Source organism: Rattus norvegicus, chromosome 12 (assembly GCF_036323735.1).
Source record: "Rattus norvegicus strain BN/NHsdMcwi chromosome 12, GRCr8, whole genome shotgun sequence".
Lineage (NCBI taxonomy): Eukaryota > Metazoa > Chordata > Mammalia > Rodentia > Muridae > Rattus > Rattus norvegicus.
In genome coordinates this window covers 5,909,078-5,936,784 of record NC_086030.1, presented here as the reverse complement: position 1 = coordinate 5,936,784, position 27,707 = coordinate 5,909,078, and the positions used below count along the sequence as shown (strand labels likewise).

The 27,707-nt window shown below is 47.9% G+C and overlaps 4 non-coding genes and 5 pseudogenes across 4 annotated transcripts; all 9 read left to right on the top strand.

The window, feature by feature from the left end:
• Positions 1-919: 919 nt before the first annotated feature.
• LOC134481401 (5S ribosomal RNA) lies at positions 920-1,037 on the top strand (annotated as a pseudogene).
• Positions 1,038-6,134: 5,097 nt separating this feature from the next.
• Positions 6,135-6,252, top strand: LOC134481400 (5S ribosomal RNA; annotated as a pseudogene).
• Positions 6,253-8,655: 2,403 nt separating this feature from the next.
• LOC120096043 (5S ribosomal RNA) lies at positions 8,656-8,773 on the top strand (annotated as a pseudogene).
• A 5,225-nt stretch (positions 8,774-13,998) lies between these two features.
• LOC120096042 (5S ribosomal RNA) lies at positions 13,999-14,116 on the top strand (annotated as a pseudogene).
• Positions 14,117-16,591: 2,475 nt separating this feature from the next.
• On the top strand, positions 16,592-16,709 carry LOC120096046 (5S ribosomal RNA). Its single transcript, XR_005492115.1, has one exon. It is a non-coding gene; the product is annotated as a 5S ribosomal RNA (ribosomal RNA).
• Positions 16,710-19,047: 2,338 nt separating this feature from the next.
• LOC120096035 (5S ribosomal RNA) lies at positions 19,048-19,165 on the top strand. The gene has a single exon (XR_005492114.1). It is a non-coding gene; the product is annotated as a 5S ribosomal RNA (ribosomal RNA).
• Positions 19,166-21,460: 2,295 nt separating this feature from the next.
• Positions 21,461-21,578, top strand: LOC120096128 (5S ribosomal RNA). The gene has a single exon (XR_005492154.1). It is a non-coding gene; the product is annotated as a 5S ribosomal RNA (ribosomal RNA).
• Positions 21,579-23,891: 2,313 nt separating this feature from the next.
• Positions 23,892-24,009, top strand: LOC120096120 (5S ribosomal RNA). The gene has a single exon (XR_005492146.1). It is a non-coding gene; the product is annotated as a 5S ribosomal RNA (ribosomal RNA).
• A 3,421-nt stretch (positions 24,010-27,430) lies between these two features.
• On the top strand, positions 27,431-27,548 carry LOC120096047 (5S ribosomal RNA; annotated as a pseudogene).
• The last annotated feature ends 159 nt before the right edge of the window (positions 27,549-27,707 follow it).

Sequence of the window (27,707 nt, the reverse complement as noted above, 5' to 3'; positions counted from 1 at the left end):
CTTGACACCATGTTGTATTTCCTCGGCTTGAAGAACAGCTTTTCTTAAACACTGGGGAGATTTTACAGTCATGACTCAAGTCAGAACTTATTTTTAACTGGGACACAGAAGGACCATTCTGGTTTGTGTGTGTGTGTGTGTGTGTGTGTGTGTGTGTGTGTGCGTTTGTTTGTATGCAGTGTATGCATAAAACACTTACATAACCTGTCTGTTTTAGCTTGCTTTTAATACTCAAAAGAGCTGAACGTGAAAACACAGGTTGATGAGAGGCCATCAGCCTGAACATTTTCCTGAAACCATAACCTTTCGGGTTAAGCAGAGTCTGTAATGTATTGGATAGTTTAAAAGCAAGCCCATCAGAATTGATGTATTATCAAATAAATACAGTAGTTTATTTTCATACCAACTCCACCTTCAGAAAACGGAATTAAACAAAGTAGTAGCTTGATTTAACAACAAGACTTGGCCTAGTGTGGTGGTGTGCACCTTTAATGCCAGAACTCTAGAGGCAGGTGGAGCTGTGATTTAAGAGGCCAGCTGATCTACAGAGGCAGGTCCGAGTCAGCTGTTCTGTGTAAAGGTTCCTCTGGTTGAACCATTCCTTTGTAGGAAGTTAAAATCTGTACTAAAAGGTTATGATTCATGGAATCTGTTAGATGTGGAAGTAGAATCATGGTTAGAGCTGATGTTGGCCATTAAGTCCTGCTGTGGTTTAGTCCCTGGAAGCTCTGGTTGGTTGGTGTTGTTGTTCATATGGGGTCTCAAGTCCCTTCAAGCTCTTTTAGTCCTTTCTCTGATTTCTTCAACTGGGGTCCTGCGCTCAGTTCACTGGTTTGTTGCTCGCATTCACCTATGTATCTGCCGTATTCTGGCTGTGTCAATGAATAGTTTTATATTCCTTTAAAAAAATGTAGGAAGAGCCTACAGCCATACCAGCCTGAACGCGCCCGATCTCGTCTGATCTCGGAAGCTAAGCAGGGTCGGGCATGCTTAGTACGTGGATGGGAGACCACCTGGGATACCGGGTGCTGTAGGCTTTTGGGGGTTGGGGATTTAACTCAGTGGTAGAGCTCTTGCCAGGCAATCAAAATCAGGAGCTCAGGAGCTCAGGAGCTCAGGAGCTCAGGAGCTCAGGAGCTCAGGAGCTCAGGAGCTCAGGAGCTCAGGAGCTCAGGAGCTCAGGAGCTCAGGAGCTCAGGAGCTCAGGAGCTCAGGAGCTCAGGAGCTCAGGAGCTCAGGAGCTCAGGAGCTCAGGAGCTCAGGAGCTCAGGAGCTCAGGAGCTCAGGAGCTCAGGAGCTCAGGAGCTCAGGAGCTCAGGAGCTCAGGAGCTCAGGAGCTCAGGAGCTCAGGAGCTCAGGAGCTCAGGAGCTCAGGAGCTCAGGAGCTCAGGAGCTCAGGAGCTCAGGAGCTCAGGAGCTCAGGAGCTCAGGAGCTCAGGAGCTCAGGAGCTCAGGAGCTCAGGAGCTCAGGAGCTCAGGAGCTCAGGAGCTCAGGAGCTCAGGAGCTCAGGAGCTCAGGAGCTCAGGAGCTCAGGAGCTCAGGAGCTCAGGAGCTCAGGAGCTCAGGAGCTCAGGAGCTCAGGAGCTCAGGAGCTCAGGAGCTCAGGAGCTCAGGAGCTCAGGAGCTCAGGAGCTCAGGAGCTCAGGAGCTCAGGAGCTCAGGAGCTCAGGAGCTCAGGAGCTCAGGAGCTCAGGAGCTCAGGAGCTCAGGAGCTCAGGAGCTCAGGAGCTCAGGAGCTCAGGAGCTCAGGAGCTCAGGAGCTCAGGAGCTCAGGAGCTCAGGAGCTCAGGAGCTCAGGAGCTCAGGAGCTCAGGAGCTCAGGAGCTCAGGAGCTCAGGAGCTCAGGAGCTCAGGAGCTCAGGAGCTCAGGAGCTCAGGAGCTCAGGAGCTCAGGAGCTCAGGAGCTCAGGAGCTCAGGAGCTCAGGAGCTCAGGAGCTCAGGAGCTCAGGAGCTCAGGAGCTCAGGAGCTCAGGAGCTCAGGAGCTCAGGAGCTCAGGAGCTCAGGAGCTCAGGAGCTCAGGAGCTCAGGAGCTCAGGAGCTCAGGAGCTCAGGAGCTCAGGAGCTCAGGAGCTCAGGAGCTCAGGAGCTCAGGAGCTCAGGAGCTCAGGAGCTCAGGAGCTCAGGAGCTCAGGAGCTCAGGAGCTCAGGAGCTCAGGAGCTCAGGAGCTCAGGAGCTCAGGAGCTCAGGAGCTCAGGAGCTCAGGAGCTCAGGAGCTCAGGAGCTCAGGAGCTCAGGAGCTCAGGAGCTCAGGAGCTCAGGAGCTCAGGAGCTCAGGAGCTCAGGAGCTCAGGAGCTCAGGAGCTCAGGAGCTCAGGAGCTCAGGAGCTCAGGAGCTCAGGAGCTCAGGAGCTCAGGAGCTCAGGAGCTCAGGAGCTCAGGAGCTCAGGAGCTCAGGAGCTCAGGAGCTCAGGAGCTCAGGAGCTCAGGAGCTCAGGAGCTCAGGAGCTCAGGAGCTCAGGAGCTCAGGAGCTCAGGAGCTCAGGAGCTCAGGAGCTCAGGAGCTCAGGAGCTCAGGAGCTCAGGAGCTCAGGAGCTCAGGAGCTCAGGAGCTCAGGAGCTCAGGAGCTCAGGAGCTCAGGAGCTCAGGAGCTCAGGAGCTCAGGAGCTCAGGAGCTCAGGAGCTCAGGAGCTCAGGAGCTCAGGAGCTCAGGAGCTCAGGAGCTCAGGAGCTCAGGAGCTCAGGAGCTCAGGAGCTCAGGAGCTCAGGAGCTCAGGAGCTCAGGAGCTCAGGAGCTCAGGAGCTCAGGAGCTCAGGAGCTCAGGAGCTCAGGAGCTCAGGAGCTCAGGAGCTCAGGAGCTCAGGAGCTCAGGAGCTCAGGAGCTCAGGAGCTCAGGAGCTCAGGAGCTCAGGAGCTCAGGAGCTCAGGAGCTCAGGAGCTCAGGAGCTCAGGAGCTCAGGAGCTCAGGAGCTCAGGAGCTCAGGAGCTCAGGAGCTCAGGAGCTCAGGAGCTCAGGAGCTCAGGAGCTCAGGAGCTCAGGAGCTCAGGAGCTCAGGAGCTCAGGAGCTCAGGAGCTCAGGAGCTCAGGAGCTCAGGAGCTCAGGAGCTCAGGAGCTCAGGAGCTCAGGAGCTCAGGAGCTCAGGAGCTCAGGAGCTCAGGAGCTCAGGAGCTCAGGAGCTCAGGAGCTCAGGAGCTCAGGAGCTCAGGAGCTCAGGAGCTCAGGAGCTCAGGAGCTCAGGAGCTCAGGAGCTCAGGAGCTCAGGAGCTCAGGAGCTCAGGAGCTCAGGAGCTCAGGAGCTCAGGAGCTCAGGAGCTCAGGAGCTCAGGAGCTCAGGAGCTCAGGAGCTCAGGAGCTCAGGAGCTCAGGAGCTCAGGAGCTCAGGAGCTCAGGAGCTCAGGAGCTCAGGAGCTCAGGAGCTCAGGAGCTCAGGAGCTCAGGAGCTCAGGAGCTCAGGAGCTCAGGAGCTCAGGAGCTCAGGAGCTCAGGAGCTCAGGAGCTCAGGAGCTCAGGAGCTCAGGAGCTCAGGAGCTCAGGAGCTCAGGAGCTCAGGAGCTCAGGAGCTCAGGAGCTCAGGAGCTCAGGAGCTCAGGAGCTCAGGAGCTCAGGAGCTCAGGAGCTCAGGAGCTCAGGAGCTCAGGAGCTCAGGAGCTCAGGAGCTCAGGAGCTCAGGAGCTCAGGAGCTCAGGAGCTCAGGAGCTCAGGAGCTCAGGAGCTCAGGAGCTCAGGAGCTCAGGAGCTCAGGAGCTCAGGAGCTCAGGAGCTCAGGAGCTCAGGAGCTCAGGAGCTCAGGAGCTCAGGAGCTCAGGAGCTCAGGAGCTCAGGAGCTCAGGAGCTCAGGAGCTCAGGAGCTCAGGAGCTCAGGAGCTCAGGAGCTCAGGAGCTCAGGAGCTCAGGAGCTCAGGAGCTCAGGAGCTCAGGAGCTCAGGAGCTCAGGAGCTCAGGAGCTCAGGAGCTCAGGAGCTCAGGAGCTCAGGAGCTCAGGAGCTCAGGAGCTCAGGAGCTCAGGAGCTCAGGAGCTCAGGAGCCAGTGATTTCAGGACAGCAGGGATACACAGTGAGACCATGTGCGTAACAAACCAACAGAAACCAAAACAACAAAGCAACCTTAAAAAACCCATCCCTAACCAAACCAAACCAACAAACAGAAATAGACTTTACAACTTTTTTTAAAAAGATGTATTTCTTATATATAAGTACACTGTAGCTGTCTTCAGACACACCAGAAGAGGGCATTAGATGGCACTACAGATGGCTGTGAGACACCATGTCGTTGCTGGGATTTGAACTCAGAACCTCTGGAAGAGCAGTCAGTGCTCTTAACCACTAAGCCATCCTTCCAGCCCGACTTTACAACTTTTATTTTGTCTTTTTTTTTCCTTCCCCAGAGCTTAGGATCGATCCCAGGACCTTGTGCTTGCTAGGCATGTGCTCTACGACTGAGTTAAATCCCCAACCCTAAAAATAGACTTTAAAAATGTCAGAGGAACCCCTCCTCTAGGATGTGGCTGAGCTGAAGCACACAGGCGGGAGACTCTGAGGAATCCGTGGCCCTGAGCATCTGAGCGCGCTTCAAGTCTCCGATTAAATTTTAAAAATGGCCTCCAATAAAACTGCATTGCAAAAACTGGGAGAAAAAAAAAACAGAATGGAAAGAGTAAAAGAGTTGAAGGGGCTGAGCCTGAAGAATTTGTGGTAGAAAAAGTACTGAACCATTGTGTAGTGAACTATTTCGTGAAGTGGAAGGGGTTTACAGATGCCGATAATACTTGGGTACCAGGAGAAAATTTAGATTGTCCAGAATTAATTGAAGCACTTCTTCATTCTCGAAAAGCTGGGAAAGAAAACGATTGTCCAAAAAGGAAATCTTTATCTGATAGTGAATCCGATGAGAGCAAATCGAAAGAGAGATGCTGCTGATAAGCAAAGGAGGCGAATATGAAGTGGCCTCAGATTGTCATCGCCTTCTATGAGGAGTGGCTGATTTGGCATTCTTGTACCGAAATGAAGTACAATAATTGTTTGCATATATAAATACACAATATTATATATATATATATGTATATATACATATATATATGAATGATCTGGATCTTGGGTTTTGAATTACTAGTGTGGATCAAATAGCATCCTGATGAAAATCACGTCTGATATGCTAGTTTTGAAAGCATTGGCCGTAGTTGGGAGATTTTTGGTTTTCGTTCTGCGTCAAAAGGCACTGACTCCTTTGAGCGAGTGAGAGCTCTCTGTAGTTGCTTCCTGTAACAGTAGAGTACTTGACACCATGTTGTATTTCCTCGGCTTGAAGAACAGCTTTTCTTAAACACTGGGGAGATTTTACAGTCATGACTCAAGTCAGAACTTATTTTTAACTGGGACACAGAAGGACCATTCTGGTTTGTGTGTGTGTGTGTGTGTGTGTGTGTGTGTGTGTGCGTTTGTTTGTATGCAGTGTATGCATAAAACACTTACATAACCTGTCTGTTTTAGCTTGCTTTTAATACTCAAAAGAGCTGAACGTGAAAACACAGGTTGATGAGAGGCCATCAGCCTGAACATTTTCCTGAAACCATAACCTTTCGGGTTAAGCAGAGTCTGTAATGTATTGGATAGTTTAAAAGCAAGCCCATCAGAATTGATGTATTATCAAATAAATACAGTAGTTTATTTTCATACCAACTCCACCTTCAGAAAACGGAATTAAACAAAGTAGTAGCTTGATTTAACAACAAGACTTGGCCTAGTGTGGTGGTGTGCACCTTTAATGCCAGAACTCTAGAGGCAGGTGGAGCTGTGATTTAAGAGGCCAGCTGATCTACAGAGGCAGGTCCGAGTCAGCTGTTCTGTGTAAAGGTTCCTCTGGTTGAACCATTCCTTTGTAGGAAGTTAAAATCTGTACTAAAAGGTTATGATTCATGGAATCTGTTAGATGTGGAAGTAGAATCATGGTTAGAGCTGATGTTGGCCATTAAGTCCTGCTGTGGTTTAGTCCCTGGAAGCTCTGGTTGGTTGGTGTTGTTGTTCATATGGGGTCTCAAGTCCCTTCAAGCTCTTTTAGTCCTTTCTCTGATTTCTTCAACTGGGGTCCTGCGCTCAGTTCACTGGTTTGTTGCTCGCATTCACCTATGTATCTGCCGTATTCTGGCTGTGTCAATGAATAGTTTTATATTCCTTTAAAAAAATGTAAGAAGAGCCTACAGCCATACCAGCCTGAACGCGCCCGATCTCGTCTGATCTCGGAAGCTAAGCAGGGTCGGGCATGCTTAGTACGTGGATGGGAGACCACCTGGGATACCGGGTGCTGTAGGCTTTTGGGGGTTGGGGATTTAACTCAGTGGTAGAGCTCTTGCCAGGCAATCAAAATCAGGAGCTCAGGAGCTCAGGAGCTCAGGAGCTCAGGAGCTCAGGAGCTCAGGAGCTCAGGAGCTCTCAGGAGCTCTCAGGAGCTCTCAGGAGCTCTCAGGAGCTCTCAGGAGCTCTCAGGAGCTCTCAGGAGCTCTCAGGAGCTCTCAGGAGCTCTCAGGAGCTCAGGAGCTCAGGAGCCAGTGATTTCAGGACAGCAGGGATACACAGTGAGACCATGTGCGTAACAAACCAACAGACCAAAACAACAAAGCAACCTTAAAAAACCCATCCCTAACCAAACCAAACCAACAAACAGAAATAGACTTTACAACTTTTTTTAAAAAGATGTATTTCTTACATATAAGTACACTGTAGCTGTCTTCAGACACACCAGAAGAGGGCATTAGATGGCACTACAGATGGCTGTGAGACACCATGTCGTTGCTGGGATTTGAACTCAGAACCTCTGGAAGAGCAGTCAGTGCTCTTAACCACTAAGCCATCCTTCCAGCCCGACTTTACAACTTTTATTTTGTCTTTTTTTTTTTCCTTCCCCAGAGCTTAGGATCGAACCCAGGACCTTGTGCTTGCTAGGCATGTGCTCTACGACTGAGTTAAATCCCCAACCCTAAAAATAGACTTTAAAAATGTCAGAGGAACCCCTCCTCTAGGATGTGGCTGAGCTGAAGCACACAGGCGGGAGACTCTGAGGAATCCGCGGCCCTGAGCATCTGAGCGCGCTTCAAGTCTCCGATTAAATTTTAAAAATGGCCTCCAATAAAACTGCATTGCAAAAAATGGGAGAAAAAAAAAACAGAATGGAAAGAGTAAAAGAGTTGAAGGGGCTGAGCCTGAAGAATTTGTGGTAGAAAAAGTACTGAACCATTGTGTAGTGAACTATTTCGTGAAGTGGAAGGGGTTTACAGATGCCGATAATACTTGGGTACCAGGAGAAAATTTAGATTGTCCAGAATTAATTGAAGCACTTCTTCATTCTCGAAAAGCTGGGAAAGAAAACGATTGTCCAAAAAGGAAATCTTTATCTGATAGTGAATCCGATGAGAGCAAATCGAAAAAGAGAGATGCTGCTGATAAGCAAAGGAGGCGAATATGAAGTGGCCTCAGATTGTCATCGCCTTCTATGAGGAGTGGCTGATTTGGCATTCTTGTACCGAAATGAAGTACAATAATTGTTTGCATATATAAATACACAATATTATATATATATATATATGTATATATACATATATATATGAATGATCTGGATCTTGGGTTTTGAATTACTAGTGTGGATCAAATAGCATCCTGATGAAAATCACGTCTGATATGCTAGTTTTGAAAGCATTGGCCGTAGTTGGGAGATTTTTGGTTTTCGTTCTGCGTCAAAAGGCACTGACTCCTTTGAGCGAGTGAGAGCTCTCTGTAGTTGCTTCCTGTAACAGTAGAGTACTTGACACCATGTTGTATTTCCTCGGCTTGAAGAACAGCTTTTCTTAAACACTGGGGAGATTTTACAGTCATGACTCAAGTCAGAACTTATTTTTAACTGGGACACAGAAGGACCATTCTGGTTTGTGTGTGTGTGTGTGTGTGTGTGTGTGTGTGTGTGTGCGTTTGTTTGTATGCAGTGTATGCATAAAACACTTACATAACCTGTCTGTTTTAGCTTGCTTTTAATACTCAAAAGAGCTGAACGTGAAAACACAGGTTGATGAGAGGCCATCAGCCTGAACATTTTCCTGAAACCATAACCTTTCGGGTTAAGCAGAGTCTGTAATGTATTGGATAGTTTAAAAGCAAGCCCATCAGAATTGATGTATTATCAAATAAATACAGTAGTTTATTTTCATACCAACTCCACCTTCAGAAAACGGAATTAAACAAAGTAGTAGCTTGATTTAACAACAAGACTTGGCCTAGTGTGGTGGTGTGCACCTTTAATGCCAGAACTCTAGAGGCAGGTGGAGCTGTGATTTAAGAGGCCAGCTGATCTACAGAGGCAGGTCCGAGTCAGCTGTTCTGTGTAAAGGTTCCTCTGGTTGAACCATTCCTTTGTAGGAAGTTAAAATCTGTACTAAAAGGTTATGATTCATGGAATCTGTTAGATGTGGAAGTAGAATCATGGTTAGAGCTGATGTTGGCCATTAAGTCCTGCTGTGGTTTAGTCCCTGGAAGCTCTGGTTGGTTGGTGTTGTTGTTCATATGGGGTCTCAAGTCCCTTCAAGCTCTTTTAGTCCTTTCTCTGATTTCTTCAACTGGGGTCCTGCGCTCAGTTCACTGGTTTGTTGCTCGCATTCACCTATGTATCTGCCGTATTCTGGCTGTGTCAATGAATAGTTTTATATTCCTTTAAAAAAATGTAGGAAGAGCCTACAGCCATACCAGCCTGAACGCGCCCGATCTCGTCTGATCTCGGAAGCTAAGCAGGGTCGGGCATGCTTAGTACGTGGATGGGAGACCACCTGGGATACCGGGTGCTGTAGGCTTTTGGGGGTTGGGGATTTAACTCAGTGGTAGAGCTCTTGCCAGGCAATCAAAATCAGGAGCTCAGGAGCTCAGGAGCTCAGGAGCTCAGGAGCTCAGGAGCTCAGGAGCTCAGGAGCTCAGGAGCTCAGGAGCTCAGGAGCTCAGGAGCTCAGGAGCTCAGGAGCTCAGGAGCTCAGGAGCTCAGGAGCTCAGGAGCTCAGGAGCTCAGGAGCTCAGGAGCTCAGGAGCTCAGGAGCTCAGGAGCTCAGGAGCTCAGGAGCTCAGGAGCTCAGGAGCTCAGGAGCTCAGGAGCTCAGGAGCTCAGGAGCTCAGGAGCTCAGGAGCTCAGGAGCTCAGGAGCTCAGGAGCTCAGGAGCTCAGGAGCTCAGGAGCTCAGGAGCTCAGGAGCTCAGGAGCTCAGGAGCTCAGGAGCTCAGGAGCTCAGGAGCTCAGGAGCTCAGGAGCTCAGGAGCTCAGGAGCTCAGGAGCTCAGGAGCTCAGGAGCTCAGGAGCTCAGGAGCTCAGGAGCTCAGGAGCTCAGGAGCTCAGGAGCTCAGGAGCTCAGGAGCTCAGGAGCTCAGGAGCTCAGGAGCTCAGGAGCTCAGGAGCTCAGGAGCTCAGGAGCTCAGGAGCTCAGGAGCTCAGGAGCTCAGGAGCTCAGGAGCTCAGGAGCTCAGGAGCTCAGGAGCTCAGGAGCTCAGGAGCTCAGGAGCTCAGGAGCTCAGGAGCTCAGGAGCTCAGGAGCTCAGGAGCTCAGGAGCTCAGGAGCTCAGGAGCTCAGGAGCTCAGGAGCTCAGGAGCTCAGGAGCTCAGGAGCTCAGGAGCTCAGGAGCTCAGGAGCTCAGGAGCTCAGGAGCTCAGGAGCTCAGGAGCTCAGGAGCTCAGGAGCTCAGGAGCTCAGGAGCTCAGGAGCTCAGGAGCTCAGGAGCTCAGGAGCTCAGGAGCTCAGGAGCTCAGGAGCTCAGGAGCTCAGGAGCTCAGGAGCTCAGGAGCTCAGGAGCTCAGGAGCTCAGGAGCTCAGGAGCTCAGGAGCTCAGGAGCTCAGGAGCTCAGGAGCTCAGGAGCTCAGGAGCTCAGGAGCTCAGGAGCTCAGGAGCTCAGGAGCTCAGGAGCTCAGGAGCTCAGGAGCTCAGGAGCTCAGGAGCTCAGGAGCTCAGGAGCTCAGGAGCTCAGGAGCTCAGGAGCTCAGGAGCTCAGGAGCTCAGGAGCTCAGGAGCTCAGGAGCTCAGGAGCTCAGGAGCTCAGGAGCTCAGGAGCTCAGGAGCTCAGGAGCTCAGGAGCTCAGGAGCTCAGGAGCTCAGGAGCTCAGGAGCTCAGGAGCTCAGGAGCTCAGGAGCTCAGGAGCTCAGGAGCTCAGGAGCTCAGGAGCTCAGGAGCTCAGGAGCTCAGGAGCTCAGGAGCTCAGGAGCTCAGGAGCTCAGGAGCTCAGGAGCTCAGGAGCTCAGGAGCTCAGGAGCTCAGGAGCTCAGGAGCTCAGGAGCTCAGGAGCTCAGGAGCTCAGGAGCTCAGGAGCTCAGGAGCTCAGGAGCTCAGGAGCTCAGGAGCTCAGGAGCTCAGGAGCTCAGGAGCTCAGGAGCTCAGGAGCTCAGGAGCTCAGGAGCTCAGGAGCTCAGGAGCTCAGGAGCTCAGGAGCTCAGGAGCTCAGGAGCTCAGGAGCTCAGGAGCTCAGGAGCTCAGGAGCTCAGGAGCTCAGGAGCTCAGGAGCTCAGGAGCTCAGGAGCTCAGGAGCTCAGGAGCTCAGGAGCTCAGGAGCTCAGGAGCTCAGGAGCTCAGGAGCTCAGGAGCTCAGGAGCTCAGGAGCTCAGGAGCTCAGGAGCTCAGGAGCTCAGGAGCTCAGGAGCTCAGGAGCTCAGGAGCTCAGGAGCTCAGGAGCTCAGGAGCTCAGGAGCTCAGGAGCTCAGGAGCTCAGGAGCTCAGGAGCTCAGGAGCTCAGGAGCTCAGGAGCTCAGGAGCTCAGGAGCTCAGGAGCTCAGGAGCTCAGGAGCTCAGGAGCTCAGGAGCTCAGGAGCTCAGGAGCTCAGGAGCTCAGGAGCTCAGGAGCTCAGGAGCTCAGGAGCTCAGGAGCTCAGGAGCTCAGGAGCTCAGGAGCTCAGGAGCTCAGGAGCTCAGGAGCTCAGGAGCTCAGGAGCTCAGGAGCTCAGGAGCTCAGGAGCTCAGGAGCTCAGGAGCTCAGGAGCTCAGGAGCTCAGGAGCTCAGGAGCTCAGGAGCTCAGGAGCTCAGGAGCTCAGGAGCTCAGGAGCTCAGGAGCTCAGGAGCTCAGGAGCTCAGGAGCTCAGGAGCTCAGGAGCTCAGGAGCTCAGGAGCTCAGGAGCTCAGGAGCTCAGGAGCTCAGGAGCTCAGGAGCTCAGGAGCTCAGGAGCTCAGGAGCTCAGGAGCTCAGGAGCTCAGGAGCTCAGGAGCTCAGGAGCTCAGGAGCTCAGGAGCTCAGGAGCTCAGGAGCTCAGGAGCTCAGGAGCTCAGGAGCTCAGGAGCTCAGGAGCTCAGGAGCTCAGGAGCTCAGGAGCTCAGGAGCTCAGGAGCTCAGGAGCTCAGGAGCTCAGGAGCTCAGGAGCTCAGGAGCTCAGGAGCTCAGGAGCTCAGGAGCTCAGGAGCTCAGGAGCTCAGGAGCTCAGGAGCTCAGGAGCTCAGGAGCTCAGGAGCTCAGGAGCTCAGGAGCTCAGGAGCTCAGGAGCTCAGGAGCTCAGGAGCTCAGGAGCTCAGGAGCTCAGGAGCTCAGGAGCTCAGGAGCTCAGGAGCTCAGGAGCTCAGGAGCTCAGGAGCTCAGGAGCTCAGGAGCTCAGGAGCTCAGGAGCTCAGGAGCTCAGGAGCTCAGGAGCTCAGGAGCTCAGGAGCTCAGGAGCTCAGGAGCTCAGGAGCTCAGGAGCTCAGGAGCTCAGGAGCTCAGGAGCTCAGGAGCTCAGGAGCTCAGGAGCTCAGGAGCTCAGGAGCTCAGGAGCTCAGGAGCTCAGGAGCTCAGGAGCTCAGGAGCTCAGGAGCTCAGGAGCTCAGGAGCTCAGGAGCTCAGGAGCTCAGGAGCTCAGGAGCTCAGGAGCTCAGGAGCTCAGGAGCTCAGGAGCTCAGGAGCTCAGGAGCTCAGGAGCCAGTGATTTCAGGACAGCAGGGATACACAGTGAGACCATGTGCGTAACAAACCAACAGAAACCAAAACAACAAAGCAACCTTAAAAAACCCATCCCTAACCAAACCAAACCAACAAACAGAAATAGACTTTACAACTTTTTTTAAAAAGATGTATTTCTTATATATAAGTACACTGTAGCTGTCTTCAGACACACCAGAAGAGGGCATTAGATGGCACTACAGATGGCTGTGAGACACCATGTCGTTGCTGGGATTTGAACTCAGAACCTCTGGAAGAGCAGTCAGTGCTCTTAACCACTAAGCCATCCTTCCAGCCCGACTTTACAACTTTTATTTTGTCTTTTTTTTTCCTTCCCCAGAGCTTAGGATCGATCCCAGGACCTTGTGCTTGCTAGGCATGTGCTCTACGACTGAGTTAAATCCCCAACCCTAAAAATAGACTTTAAAAATGTCAGAGGAACCCCTCCTCTAGGATGTGGCTGAGCTGAAGCACACAGGCGGGAGACTCTGAGGAATCCGTGGCCCTGAGCATCTGAGCGCGCTTCAAGTCTCCGATTAAATTTTAAAAATGGCCTCCAATAAAACTGCATTGCAAAAACTGGGAGAAAAAAAAAACAGAATGGAAAGAGTAAAAGAGTTGAAGGGGCTGAGCCTGAAGAATTTGTGGTAGAAAAAGTACTGAACCATTGTGTAGTGAACTATTTCGTGAAGTGGAAGGGGTTTACAGATGCCGATAATACTTGGGTACCAGGAGAAAATTTAGATTGTCCAGAATTAATTGAAGCACTTCTTCATTCTCGAAAAGCTGGGAAAGAAAACGATTGTCCAAAAAGGAAATCTTTATCTGATAGTGAATCCGATGAGAGCAAATCGAAAGAGAGATGCTGCTGATAAGCAAAGGAGGCGAATATGAAGTGGCCTCAGATTGTCATCGCCTTCTATGAGGAGTGGCTGATTTGGCATTCTTGTACCGAAATGAAGTACAATAATTGTTTGCATATATAAATACACAATATTATATATATATATATGTATATATACATATATATATGAATGATCTGGATCTTGGGTTTTGAATTACTAGTGTGGATCAAATAGCATCCTGATGAAAATCACGTCTGATATGCTAGTTTTGAAAGCATTGGCCGTAGTTGGGAGATTTTTGGTTTTCGTTCTGCGTCAAAAGGCACTGACTCCTTTGAGCGAGTGAGAGCTCTCTGTAGTTGCTTCCTGTAACAGTAGAGTACTTGACACCATGTTGTATTTCCTCGGCTTGAAGAACAGCTTTTCTTAAACACTGGGGAGATTTTACAGTCATGACTCAAGTCAGAACTTATTTTTAACTGGGACACAGAAGGACCATTCTGGTTTGTGTGTGTGTGTGTGTGTGTGTGTGTGTGTGTGTGCGTTTGTTTGTATGCAGTGTATGCATAAAACACTTACATAACCTGTCTGTTTTAGCTTGCTTTTAATACTCAAAAGAGCTGAACGTGAAAACACAGGTTGATGAGAGGCCATCAGCCTGAACATTTTCCTGAAACCATAACCTTTCGGGTTAAGCAGAGTCTGTAATGTATTGGATAGTTTAAAAGCAAGCCCATCAGAATTGATGTATTATCAAATAAATACAGTAGTTTATTTTCATACCAACTCCACCTTCAGAAAACGGAATTAAACAAAGTAGTAGCTTGATTTAACAACAAGACTTGGCCTAGTGTGGTGGTGTGCACCTTTAATGCCAGAACTCTAGAGGCAGGTGGAGCTGTGATTTAAGAGGCCAGCTGATCTACAGAGGCAGGTCCGAGTCAGCTGTTCTGTGTAAAGGTTCCTCTGGTTGAACCATTCCTTTGTAGGAAGTTAAAATCTGTACTAAAAGGTTATGATTCATGGAATCTGTTAGATGTGGAAGTAGAATCATGGTTAGAGCTGATGTTGGCCATTAAGTCCTGCTGTGGTTTAGTCCCTGGAAGCTCTGGTTGGTTGGTGTTGTTGTTCATATGGGGTCTCAAGTCCCTTCAAGCTCTTTTAGTCCTTTCTCTGATTTCTTCAACTGGGGTCCTGCGCTCAGTTCACTGGTTTGTTGCTCGCATTCACCTATGTATCTGCCGTATTCTGGCTGTGTCAATGAATAGTTTTATATTCCTTTAAAAAAATGTAAGAAGAGCCTACAGCCATACCAGCCTGAACGCGCCCGATCTCGTCTGATCTCGGAAGCTAAGCAGGGTCGGGCATGCTTAGTACGTGGATGGGAGACCACCTGGGATACCGGGTGCTGTAGGCTTTTGGGGGTTGGGGATTTAACTCAGTGGTAGAGCTCTTGCCAGGCAATCAAAATCAGGAGCTCAGGAGCTCAGGAGCTCAGGAGCTCAGGAGCTCAGGAGCTCTCAGGAGCTCTCAGGAGCTCTCAGGAGCTCTCAGGAGCTCTCAGGAGCTCTCAGGAGCTCTCAGGAGCTCTCAGGAGCTCTCAGGAGCTCTCAGGAGCTCTCAGGAGCTCTCAGGAGCTCTCAGGAGCTCTCAGGAGCTCTCAGGAGCTCTCAGGAGCTCTCAGGAGCTCTCAGGAGCTCAGGAGCTCAGGAGCCAGTGATTTCAGGACAGCAGGGATACACAGTGAGACCATGTGCGTAACAAACCAACAGACCAAAACAACAAAGCAACCTTAAAAAACCCATCCCTAACCAAACCAAACCAACAAACAGAAATAGACTTTACAACTTTTTTTAAAAAGATGTATTTCTTACATATAAGTACACTGTAGCTGTCTTCAGACACACCAGAAGAGGGCATTAGATGGCACTACAGATGGCTGTGAGACACCATGTCGTTGCTGGGATTTGAACTCAGAACCTCTGGAAGAGCAGTCAGTGCTCTTAACCACTAAGCCATCCTTCCAGCCCGACTTTACAACTTTTATTTTGTCTTTTTTTTTTTCCTTCCCCAGAGCTTAGGATCGAACCCAGGACCTTGTGCTTGCTAGGCATGTGCTCTACGACTGAGTTAAATCCCCAACCCTAAAAATAGACTTTAAAAATGTCAGAGGAACCCCTCCTCTAGGATGTGGCTGAGCTGAAGCACACAGGCGGGAGACTCTGAGGAATCCGCGGCCCTGAGCATCTGAGCGCGCTTCAAGTCTCCGATTAAATTTTAAAAATGGCCTCCAATAAAACTGCATTGCAAAAAATGGGAGAAAAAAAAAACAGAATGGAAAGAGTAAAAGAGTTGAAGGGGCTGAGCCTGAAGAATTTGTGGTAGAAAAAGTACTGAACCATTGTGTAGTGAACTATTTCGTGAAGTGGAAGGGGTTTACAGATGCCGATAATACTTGGGTACCAGGAGAAAATTTAGATTGTCCAGAATTAATTGAAGCACTTCTTCATTCTCGAAAAGCTGGGAAAGAAAACGATTGTCCAAAAAGGAAATCTTTATCTGATAGTGAATCCGATGAGAGCAAATCGAAAAAGAGAGATGCTGCTGATAAGCAAAGGAGGCGAATATGAAGTGGCCTCAGATTGTCATCGCCTTCTATGAGGAGTGGCTGATTTGGCATTCTTGTACCGAAATGAAGTACAATAATTGTTTGCATATATAAATACACAATATTATATATATATATATATGTATATATACATATATATATGAATGATCTGGATCTTGGGTTTTGAATTACTAGTGTGGATCAAATAGCATCCTGATGAAAATCACGTCTGATATGCTAGTTTTGAAAGCATTGGCCGTAGTTGGGAGATTTTTGGTTTTCGTTCTGCGTCAAAAGGCACTGACTCCTTTGAGCGAGTGAGAGCTCTCTGTAGTTGCTTCCTGTAACAGTAGAGTACTTGACACCATGTTGTATTTCCTCGGCTTGAAGAACAGCTTTTCTTAAACACTGGGGAGATTTTACAGTCATGACTCAAGTCAGAACTTATTTTTAACTGGGACACAGAAGGACCATTCTGGTTTGTGTGTGTGTGTGTGTGTGTGTGTGTGTGTGTGTGTGTGTGTGTGCGTTTGTTTGTATGCAGTGTATGCATAAAACACTTACATAACCTGTCTGTTTTAGCTTGCTTTTAATACTCAAAAGAGCTGAACGTGAAAACACAGGTTGATGAGAGGCCATCAGCCTGAACATTTTCCTGAAACCATAACCTTTCGGGTTAAGCAGAGTCTGTAATGTATTGGATAGTTTAAAAGCAAGCCCATCAGAATTGATGTATTATCAAATAAATACAGTAGTTTATTTTCATACCAACTCCACCTTCAGAAAACGGAATTAAACAAAGTAGTAGCTTGATTTAACAACAAGACTTGGCCTAGTGTGGTGGTGTGCACCTTTAATGCCAGAACTCTAGAGGCAGGTGGAGCTGTGATTTAAGAGGCCAGCTGATCTACAGAGGCAGGTCCGAGTCAGCTGTTCTGTGTAAAGGTTCCTCTGGTTGAACCATTCCTTTGTAGGAAGTTAAAATCTGTACTAAAAGGTTATGATTCATGGAATCTGTTAGATGTGGAAGTAGAATCATGGTTAGAGCTGATGTTGGCCATTAAGTCCTGCTGTGGTTTAGTCCCTGGAAGCTCTGGTTGGTTGGTGTTGTTGTTCATATGGGGTCTCAAGTCCCTTCAAGCTCTTTTAGTCCTTTCTCTGATTTCTTCAACTGGGGTCCTGCGCTCAGTTAACTGGTTTGTTGCTCGCATTCACCTATGTATCTGCCGTATTCTGGCTGTGTCAATGAATAGTTTTATATTCCTTTAAAAAAATGTGAGAAGAGCCTACAGCCATACCACCCTGAACGCGCCCGATCTCGTCTGATCTCGGAAGCTAAGCAGGGTCGGGCATGCTTAGTACGTGGATGGGAGACCACCTGGGATACCGAGTGCTGTAGGCTTTTGGGGGTTGGGGATTTAACTCAGTGGTAGAGCTCTAACCAGGCAATCAAAATCAGGAGCTCAGGGGCTCAGGGGCTCAGGGGCTCAGGGGCTCAGGGGCTCAGGGGCTCAGGGGCTCAGGGGCTCAGGAGCTCAGGAGCTCAGGAGCTCAGGAGCCAGTGATTTCAGGACAGCAGGGATACACAGTGAGACCATGTGCGTAACAAACCAACAGAAAACAAAACAGCAAAGCAACCTTAAAAAACCCATCCCTAACCAAACCAAACCAACAAACAGAAATAGACTTTACAACTTTTTTTAAAAAGATGTATTTCTTATATATAAGTACACTGTAGCTGTCTTCAGACACACCAGAAGAGGGCATTAGATGGCACTACAGATGGCTGTGAGACACCATGTCGTTGCTGGGATTTGAACTCAGAACCTCTGGAAGAGCAGTCAGTGCTCTTAACCACTAAGCCATCCTTCCAGCCCGACTTTACAACTTTTATTTTGTCTTTTTTTTTTCCTTCCCCAGAGCTTAGGATCGAACCCAGGACCTTGTGCTTGCTAGGCATGTGCTCTACGACTGAGTTAAATCCCCAACCCTAAAAATAGACTTTAAAAATGTCAGAGGAACCCCTCCTCTAGGATGTGGCTGAGCTGAAGCACACAGGCGGGAGACTCTGAGGAATCCGCGGCCCTGAGCATCTGAGCGCGCTTCAAGTCTCCGATTAAATTTTAAAAATGGCCTCCAATAAAACTGCATTGCAAAAAATGGGAGAAAAAAAAAACAGAATGGAAAGAGTAAAAGAGTTGAAGGGGCTGAGCCTGAAGAATTTGTGGTAGAAAAAGTACTGAACCATTGTGTAGTGAACTATTTCGTGAAGTGGAAGGGGTTTACAGATGCCGATAATACTTGGGTACCAGGAGAAAATTTAGATTGTCCAGAATTAATTGAAGCACTTCTTCATTCTCGAAAAGCTGGGAAAGAAAACGATTGTCCAAAAAGGAAATCTTTATCTGATAGTGAATCCGATGAGAGCAAATCGAAAAAGAGAGATGCTGCTGATAAGCAAAGGAGGCGAATATGAAGTGGCCTCAGATTGTCATCGCCTTCTATGAGGAGTGGCTGATTTGGCATTCTTGTACCGAAATGAAGTACAATAATTGTTTGCATATATAAATACACAATATTATATATATATATATATGTATATATACATATATATATGAATGATCTGGATCTTGGGTTTTGAATTACTAGTGTGGATCAAATAGCATCCTGATGAAAATCACGTCTGATATGCTAGTTTTGAAAGCATTGGCCGTAGTTGGGAGATTTTTGGTTTTCGTTCTGCGTCAAAAGGCACTGACTCCTTTGAGCGAGTGAGAGCTCTCTGTAGTTGCTTCCTGTAACAGTAGAGTACTTGACACCATGTTGTATTTCCTCGGCTTGAAGAACAGCTTTTCTTAAACACTGGGGAGATTTTACAGTCATGACTCAAGTCAGAACTTATTTTTAACTGGGACACAGAAGGACCATTCTGGTTTGTGTGTGTGTGTGTGTGTGTGTGTGTGTGTGTGTGTGTGTGTGTGTGCGTTTGTTTGTATGCAGTGTATGCATAAAACACTTACATAACCTGTCTGTTTTAGCTTGCTTTTAATACTCAAAAGAGCTGAACGTGAAAACACAGGTTGATGAGAGGCCATCAGCCTGAACATTTTCCTGAAACCATAACCTTTCGGGTTAAGCAGAGTCTGTAATGTATTGGATAGTTTAAAAGCAAGCCCATCAGAATTGATGTATTATCAAATAAATACAGTAGTTTATTTTCATACCAACTCCACCTTCAGAAAACGGAATTAAACAAAGTAGTAGCTTGATTTAACAACAAGACTTGGCCTAGTGTGGTGGTGTGCACCTTTAATGCCAGAACTCTAGAGGCAGGTGGAGCTGTGATTTAAGAGGCCAGCTGATCTACAGAGGCAGGTCCGAGTCAGCTGTTCTGTGTAAAGGTTCCTCTGGTTGAACCATTCCTTTGTAGGAAGTTAAAATCTGTACTAAAAGGTTATGATTCATGGAATCTGTTAGATGTGGAAGTAGAATCATGGTTAGAGCTGATGTTGGCCATTAAGTCCTGCTGTGGTTTAGTCCCTGGAAGCTCTGGTTGGTTGGTGTTGTTGTTCATATGGGGTCTCAAGTCCCTTCAAGCTCTTTTAGTCCTTTCTCTGATTTCTTCAACTGGGGTCCTGCGCTCAGTTAACTGGTTTGTTGCTCGCATTCACCTATGTATCTGCCGTATTCTGGCTGTGTCAATGAATAGTTTTATATTCCTTTAAAAAAATGTGAGAAGAGCCTACAGCCATACCACCCTGAACGCGCCCGATCTCGTCTGATCTCGGAAGCTAAGCAGGGTCGGGCATGCTTAGTACGTGGATGGGAGACCACCTGGGATACCGAGTGCTGTAGGCTTTTGGGGGTTGGGGATTTAACTCAGTGGTAGAGCTCTAACCAGGCAATCAAAATCAGGGCCTCAGGGGCTCAGGGGCTCAGGGGCTCAGGAGCTCAGGAGCTCAGGAGCTCAGGAGCCAGTGATTTCAGGACAGCAGGGATACACAGTGAGACCATGTGCGTAACAAACCAACAGAAACCAAAACAACAAAGCAACCTTAAAAAACCCATCCATAACCAAACCAAACCAACAAACAGAAATAGACTTTACAACTTTTTTTAAAAAGATGTATTTCTTATATATAAGTACACTGTAGCTGTCTTCAGACACACCAGAAGAGGGCATTAGATGGCACTACAGATGGCTGTGAGACACCATGTCGTTGCTGGGATTTGAACTCAGAACCTCTGGAAGAGCAGTCAGTGCTCTTAACCACTAAGCCATCCTTCCAGCCCGACTTTACAACTTTTATTTTGACTTTTTTTTTTCCTTCCCCAGAGCTTAGGATCGATCCCAGGACCTTGTGCTTGCTAGGCATGTGCTCTACGACTGAGTTAAATCCCCAACCCTAAAAATAGACTTTAAAAATGTCAGAGGAACCCCTCCTCTAGGATGTGGCTGAGCTGAAGCACACAGGCGGGAGACTCTGAGGAATCCGCGGCCCTGAGCATCTGAGCGCGCTTCAAGTCTCCGATTAAATTTTAAAAATGGCCTCCAATAAAACTGCATTGCAAAAAATGGGAGAAAAAAAAAAACAGAATGGAAAGAGTAAAAGAGTTGAAGGGGCTGAGCCTGAAGAATTTGTGGTAGAAAAAGTACTGAACCATTGTGTAGTGAACTATTTCGTGAAGTGGAAGGGGTTTACAGATGCCGATAATACTTGGGTAGCAGGAGAAAATTTAGATTGTCCAGAATTAATTGAAGCACTTCTTCATTCTCGAAAAGCTGGGAAAGAAAACGATTGTCCAAAAAGGAAATCTTTATCTGATAGTGAATCCGATGAGAGCAAATCGAAAAAGAGAGATGCTGCTGATAAGCAAAGGAGGCGAATATGAAGTGGCCTCAGATTGTCATCGCCTTCTATGAGGAGTGGCTGATTTGGCATTCTTGTACCGAAATGAAGTACAATAATTGTTTGCATATATAAATACACAATATTATATATATATATATGTATATATACATATATATATGAATGATCTGGATCTTGAGTTTTGAATTACTAGTGTGGATCAAATAGCATCCTGATGAAAATCACGTCTGATATGCTAGTTTTGAAAGCATTGGCCGTAGTTGGGAGATTTTTGGTTTTCGTTCTGCGTCAAAAGGCACTGACTCCTTTGAGCGAGTGAGAGCTCTCTGTAGTTGCTTCCTGTAACAGTAGAGTACTTGACACCATGTTGTATTTCCTCGGCTTGAAGAACAGCTTTTCTTAAACACTGGGGAGATTTTACAGTCATGACTCAAGTCAGAACTTATTTTTAACTGGGACACAGAAGGACCATTCTGGTTTGTGTGTGTGTGTGTGTGTGTGTGTGTGTGTGTGTGTGTGTGTGTGCGTTTGTTTGTATGCAGTGTATGCATAAAACACTTACATAACCTGTCTGTTTTAGCTTGCTTTTAATACTCAAAAGAGCTGAACGTGAAAACACAGGTTGATGAGAGGCCATCAGCCTGAACATTTTCCTGAAACCATAACCTTTCGGGTTAAGCAGAGTCTGTAATGTATTGGATAGTTTAAAAGCAAGCCCATCAGAATTGATGTATTATCAAATAAATACAGTAGTTTATTTTCATACCAACTCCACCTTCAGAAAACGGAATTAAACAAAGTAGTAGCTTGATTTAACAACAAGACTTGGCCTAGTGTGGTGGTGTGCACCTTTAATGCCAGAACTCTAGAGGCAGGTGGAGCTGTGATTTAAGAGGCCAGCTGATCTACAGAGGCAGGTCCGAGTCAGCTGTTCTGTGTAAAGGTTCCTCTGGTTGAACCATTCCTTTGTAGGAAGTTAAAATCTGTACTAAAAGGTTATGATTCATGGAATCTGTTAGATGTGGAAGTAGAATCATGGTTAGAGCTGATGTTGGCCATTAAGTCCTGCTGTGGTTTAGTCCCTGGAAGCTCTGGTTGGTTGGTGTTGTTGTTCATATGGGGTCTCAAGTCCCTTCAAGCTCTTTTAGTCCTTTCTCTGATTTCTTCAACTGGGGTCCTGCGCTCAGTTAACTGGTTTGTTGCTCGCATTCACCTATGTATCTGCCGTATTCTGGCTGTGTCAATGAATAGTTTTATATTCCTTTAAAAAAATGTGAGAAGAGCCTACAGCCATACCACCCTGAACGCGCCCGATCTCGTCTGATCTCGGAAGCTAAGCAGGGTCGGGCATGCTTAGTACGTGGATGGGAGACCACCTGGGATACCGGGTGCTGTAGGCTTTTGGGGGTTGGGGATTTAACTCAGTGGTAGAGCTCTTGCCAGGCAATCAAAATCAGGAGCTCAGGGGCTCAGGGGCTCAGGGGCTCAGGGGCTCAGGGGCTCAGGGGCTCAGGGGCTCAGGAGCTCAGGAGCTCAGGAGCTCAGGAGCCAGTGATTTCAGGACAGCAGGGATACACAGTGAGACCATGTGCGTAACAAACCAACAGAAACCAAAACCTCAAAGCAACCTTAAAAAACCCATCCCTAACCAAACCAAACCAACAAACAGAAATAGACTTTACAACTTTTTTTAAAAAGATGTATTTCTTATATATAAGTACACTGTAGCTGTCTTCAGACACGCCAGAAGAGGGCATCAGATCTCACTACAGATGGCTGTGAGACACCATGTCGTTGCTGGGATTTGAACTCAGAACCTCTGGAAGAGCAGTCAGTGCTCTTAACCACTAAGCCATCCTTCCAGCCCGACTTTACAACTTTTATTTTGTCTTTTTTTTTTCCTTCCCCAGAGCTTAGGATCGAACCCAGGACCTTGTGCTTGCTAGGCATGTGCTCTACGACTGAGTTAAATCCCCAACCCTAAAAATAGACTTTAAAAATGTCAGAGGAACCCCTCCTCTAGGATGTGGCTGAGCTGAAGCACACAGGCGGGAGACTCTGAGGAATCCGCGGCCCTGAGCATCTGAGCGCGCTTCAAGTCTCCGATTTTTTTAAAAATGGCCTCCAATAAAACTGCATTGCAAAAAATGGGAGAAAAAAAAAAACAGAATGGAAAGAGTAAAAGAGTTGAAGGGGCTGAGCCTGAAGAATTTGTGGTAGAAAAAGTACTGAACCATTGTGTAGTGAACTATTTCGTGAAGTGGAAGGGGTTTACAGATGCCGATAATACTTGGGTACCAGGAGAAAATTTAGATTGTCCAGAATTGATTGAAGCACTTCTTCATTCTCGAAAAGCTGGGAAAGAAAACGATTGTCCAAAAAGGAAATCTTTATCTGATAGTGAATCCGATGAGAGCAAATCGAAAAAGAGAGATGCTGCTGATAAGCAAAGGAGGCGAATATGAAGTGGCCTCAGATTGTCATCGCCTTCTATGAGGAGTGGCTGATTTGGCATTCTTGTACCGAAATGAAGTACAATAATTGTTTGCATATATAAATACACAATATTATATATATATGTATATATACATATATATATGAATGATCTGGATCTTGGGTTTTGAATTACTAGTGTGGATCAAATAGCATCCTGATGAAAATCACGTCTGATATGCTAGTTTTGAAAGCATTGGCCGTAGTTGGGAGATTTTTGGTTTTCGTTCTGCGTCAAAAGGCACTGACTCCTTTGAGCGAGTGAGAGCTCTCTGTAGTTGCTTCCTGTAACAGTAGAGTACTTGACACCATGTTGTATTTCCTCGGCTTGAAGAACAGCTTTTCTTAAACACTGGGGAGATTTTACAGTCATGACCCAAGTCAGAACTTATTTTTAACTGGGACACAGAAGGACCATTCTGGTTTGTGTGTGTGTGTGTGTGTGTGTGTGTGTGTGTGTGTGCGTTTGTTTGTATGCAGTGTATGCATAAAACACTTACATAACCTGTCTGTTTTAGCTTGCTTTTAATACTCAAAAGAGCTGAACGTGAAAACACAGGTTGATGAGAGGCCATCAGCCTGAACATTTTCCTGAAACCATAACCTTTCGGGTTAAGCAGAGTCTGTAATGTATTGGATAGTTTAAAAGCAAGCCCATCAGAATTGATGTATTATCAAATAAATACAGTAGTTTATTTTCATACCAACTCCACCTTCAGAAAACGGAATTAAACAAAGTAGTAGCTTGATTTAACAACAAGACTTGGCCTAGTGTGGTGGTGTGCACCTTTAATGCCAGAACTCTAGAGGCAGGTGGAGCTGTGATTTAAGAGGCCAGCTGATCTACAGAGGCAGGTCCGAGTCAGCTGTTCTGTGTAAAGGTTCCTCTGGTTGAAACATTCCTTTGTAGGAAGTTAAAATCTGTACTAAAAGGTTATGATTCATGGAATCTGTTAGATGTGGAAGTAGAATCATGGTTAGAGCTGATGTTGGCCATTAAGTCCTGCTGCGGTTTAGTCCCTGGAAGCTCTGGTTGGTTGGTGTTGTTGTTCATATGGGGTCTCAAGTCCCTTCAAGCTCTTTTAGTCCTTTCTCTGATTTCTTCAACTGGGGTCCTGCGCTCAGTTAACTGGTTTGTTGCTCGCATTCACCTATGTATCTGCCGTATTCTGGCTGTGTCAATGAATAGTTTTATATTCCTTTAAAAAAATGTAAGAAGAGCCTACAGCCATACCACCCTGAACGCGCCCGATCTCGTCTGATCTCGGAAGCTAAGCAGGGTCGGGCATGCTTAGTACGTGGATGGGAGACCACCTGGGATACCGGGTGCTGTAGGCTTTTGGGGGTTGGGGATTTAACTCAGTGGTAGAGCTCTTGCCAGGCAATCAAAATCAGGAGCTGAGGAGCTGAGGGGCTGAGGGGCTGAGGGGCTGAGGGGCTGAGGGGCTGAGGGGCTGAGGGGCTGAGGGGCTGAGGGGCTGAGGGGCTCAGGAGCTCAGGAGCTCAGGAGCTCAGGAGCTCGCTCAGGAGCTGAGGAGCTCGCTCAGGAGCTCGCTCAGGAGCTCGCTCAGGAGCTCGCTCAGGAGCTCGCTCAGGAGCTCGCTCAGGAGCTCAGGAGCTCGCTCAGGAGCTCAGGAGCTCAGGAGCTCAGGAGCTCAGGAGCTCAGGAGCTCAGGAGCTCAGGAGCTCAGGAGCTCAGGAGCTCAGGAGCTCGCTCAGGAGCTCAGGAGCTCGCGAGCTCAGGAGCTCAGGAGCTCAGGAGCTCAGGAGCTCAGGAGCTCAGGAGCTCAGGAGCTCAGGAGCTCAGGAGCTCGCTCAGGGGCTCAGGAGCTCAGGAGCTCAGGAGCTCGCTCAGGAGCTCAGGAGCTCAGGAGCTCGCTCAGGAGCTCAGGAGCTCAGGAGCTCAGGAGCTCGCTCAGGAGCTCAGGAGCTCAGGAGCTCAGGAGCTCGCTCAGGAGCTCAGGAGCTCAGGAGCTCGCTCAGGAGCTCGCTCAGGAGCTCGCTCAGGAGCTCGCTCAGGAGCTCGCTCAGGAGCTCGCTCAGGAGCTCGCTCAGGAGCTCGCTCAGGAGCTCGCTCAGGAGCTCAGGAGCTCAGGAGCTCGCTCAGGAGCTCGCTCAGGAGCTCAGGAGCTCAGGAGCTCAGGAGCTCGCTCAGGAGCTCAGGAGCTCAGGAGGTCAGGAGCTCGCTCAGGAGCTCAGGAGCTCAGGAGCTCAGGAGCTCAGGAGCTCGCTCAGGAGCTCAGGAGCTCAGGAGCTCAGGAGCTCGCTCAGGAGCTCAGGAGCTCAGGAGCTCAGGAGCTCGCTCAGGAGCTCAGGAGCTCGCTCAGGAGCTCAGGAGCTCAGGAGCTCAGGAGCTCAGGAGCTCAGGAGCTCGCTCAGGAGCTCAGGAGCTCAGGAGCTCGCTCAGGAGCTCGCTCAGGAGCTCAGGAGCTCAGGAGCTCGCTCAGGAGCTCAGGAGCTCAGGAGCTCGCTCAGGAGCTCAGGAGCTCAGGAGCTCGCTCAGGAGCTCGCTCAGGAGCTCAGGAGCTCAGGAGCTCAGGAGCTCAGGAGCTCGCTCAGGAGCTCAGGAGCTCAGGAGCTCAGGAGCCAGTGATTTCAGGACAGCAGGGATACACAGTGAGACCATGTGCGTAACAAACCAACAGAAACCAAAACAACAAAGCAACCTTAAAAAACCCATCCCAAACCAAACCAAACCAAACCAACAAAGAGAAATAGACTTTACAACTTTTGTTAAAAAGATGTATTTCTTATATATAAGTACACTGTAGCTGTCTTCAGACACGCCAGAAGAGGGCATCAGATCTCACTACAGATGGCTGTGAGACACCATGTCGTTGCTGGGATTTGAACTCAGAACCTCTGGAAGAGCAGTCAGTGCTCTTAACCACTAAGCCATCCTTCCAGCCCGACTTTACAACTTTTATTTTGACTTTTTTTTTTCTTCCCCAGAGCTAAGGATCAAACCCAGGGCCTTGTGCTTGCTAGGCATGTGCCCTACGACTGAGTTAAATCCCCAACCCTAAAAATAGACTTTAAAAATGTCAGAGGAACCCCTCCTCTAGGATGTGGCTGAGCTGAAGCACACAGGCGGGAGACGCTGCAGAATCCGCGGGCCTGAGCATCTGAGCGCGCTTCAAGTCTCCGATTAAATTTTAAAAATGGCCTCCAATAAAACTACATTGCAAAAAATGGGAAAAAAAAACAGAATGGAAAGAGTAAAAGAGTTGAAGAGGCTGAGCCTGAAGAATTTGTGGTAGAAAAAGTACTGAACCATTGTGTAGTGAACTATTTCGTGAAGTGGAAGGGGTTTACAGATGCCGATAATACTTGGGTACCAGGAGAAAATTTAGATTGTCCAGAATTAATTGAAGCACTTCTTCATTCTCGAAAAGCTGGGAAAGAAAACAATTGTCCAAAAAGGAAATCTTTATCTGATAGTGAATCCGATGAGAGCAAATCGAAGAAGAGAGATGCTGCTGATAAGCAAAGGAGGCGAATATGAAGTGGCCTCAGATTGTCATCGCCTTCTATGAGGAGTGGCTGATTTGGCATTCTTGTACCGAAATGAAGTACAATAATTGTTTGCATATATAAATACACAATATTATATATATATATGTATATATACATATATATATTAATGATCTGGATCTTGGGTTTTGAATTACTAGTGTGGATCAAATAGCATCCTGATGAAAATCACGTCTGATATGCTAGTTTTGAAAGCATTGGCCGTAGTTGGGAGATTTTTGGTTTTCGTTCTGCGTCAAAAGGCACTGACTCCTTTGAGCGAGTGAGAGCTCTCTGTAGTTGCTTCCTGTAACAGTAGAGTACTTGACACCATGTTGTATTTCCTCGGCTTGAAGAACAGCTTTTCTTAAACACTGGGGAGATTTTACAGTCATGACTCAAGTCAGAACTTATTTTTAACTGGGACACAGAAGGACCATTCTGGTTTGTGTGTGTGTGTGTGTGTGTGTGTGTGTGTGTGTGTGTGTGCGTTTGTTTGTATGCAGTGTATGCATAAAACACTTACATAACCTGTCTGTTTTAGCTTGCTTTTAATACTCAAAAGAGCTGAACGTGAAAACACAGGTTGATGAGAGGCCATCAGCCTGAACATTTTCCTGAAACCATAACCTTTCGGGTTAAGCAGAGTCTGTAATGTATTGGATAGTTTAAAAGCAAGCCCATCAGAATTGATGTATTATCAAATAAATACAGTAGTTTATTTTCATACCAACTCCACCTTCAGAAAACGGAATTAAACAAAGTAGTAGCTTGATTTAACATCAAGACTTGGCCTAGTGTGGTGGTGTGCACCTTTAATGCCAGAACTCTAGAGGCAGGTGGAGCTGTGATTTAAGAGGCCAGCTGATCTACAGAGGCAGGTCCGAGTCAGCTGTTCTGTGTAAAGGTTCCTCTGGTTGAACCATTCCTTTGTAGGAAGTTAAAATCTGTACTAAAAGGTTATGATTCATGGAATCTGTTAGATGTGGAAGTAGAATCATGGTTAGAGCTGATGTTGGCCAATAAGTCCTGCTGTGGTTTAGTCCCTGGAAGCTCTGGTTGGTTGGTGTTGTTGTTCATATGGGGTCTCAAGTCCCTTCAAGCTCTTTTAGTCCTTTCTCTGATTTCTTCAACTGGGGTCCTGCGCTCAGTTAACTGGTTTGTTGCTCGCATTCACCTATGTATCTGCCGTATTCTGGCTGTGTCAATGAATAGTTTTATATTCCTTTAAAAAAATGTGAGAAGAGCCTACAGCCATACCACCCTGAACGCGCCCGATCTCGTCTGATCTCCGAAGCTAAGCAGGGTCGGGCATGCTTAGTACGTGGATGGGAGACCACCTGGGATACCGGGTGCTGTAGGCTTTTGGGGGTTGGGGATTTAACTCAGTGGTAGAGCTCTTGCCAGGCAATCAAAATCAGGAGCTCAGGGGCTCAGGGGCTCAGGGACTCAGGGGCTCAGGGGCTCAGGGGCTCAGGGGCTCAGGGGCTCAGGGGCTCAGGAGCTCAGGAGCTCAGGAGCTC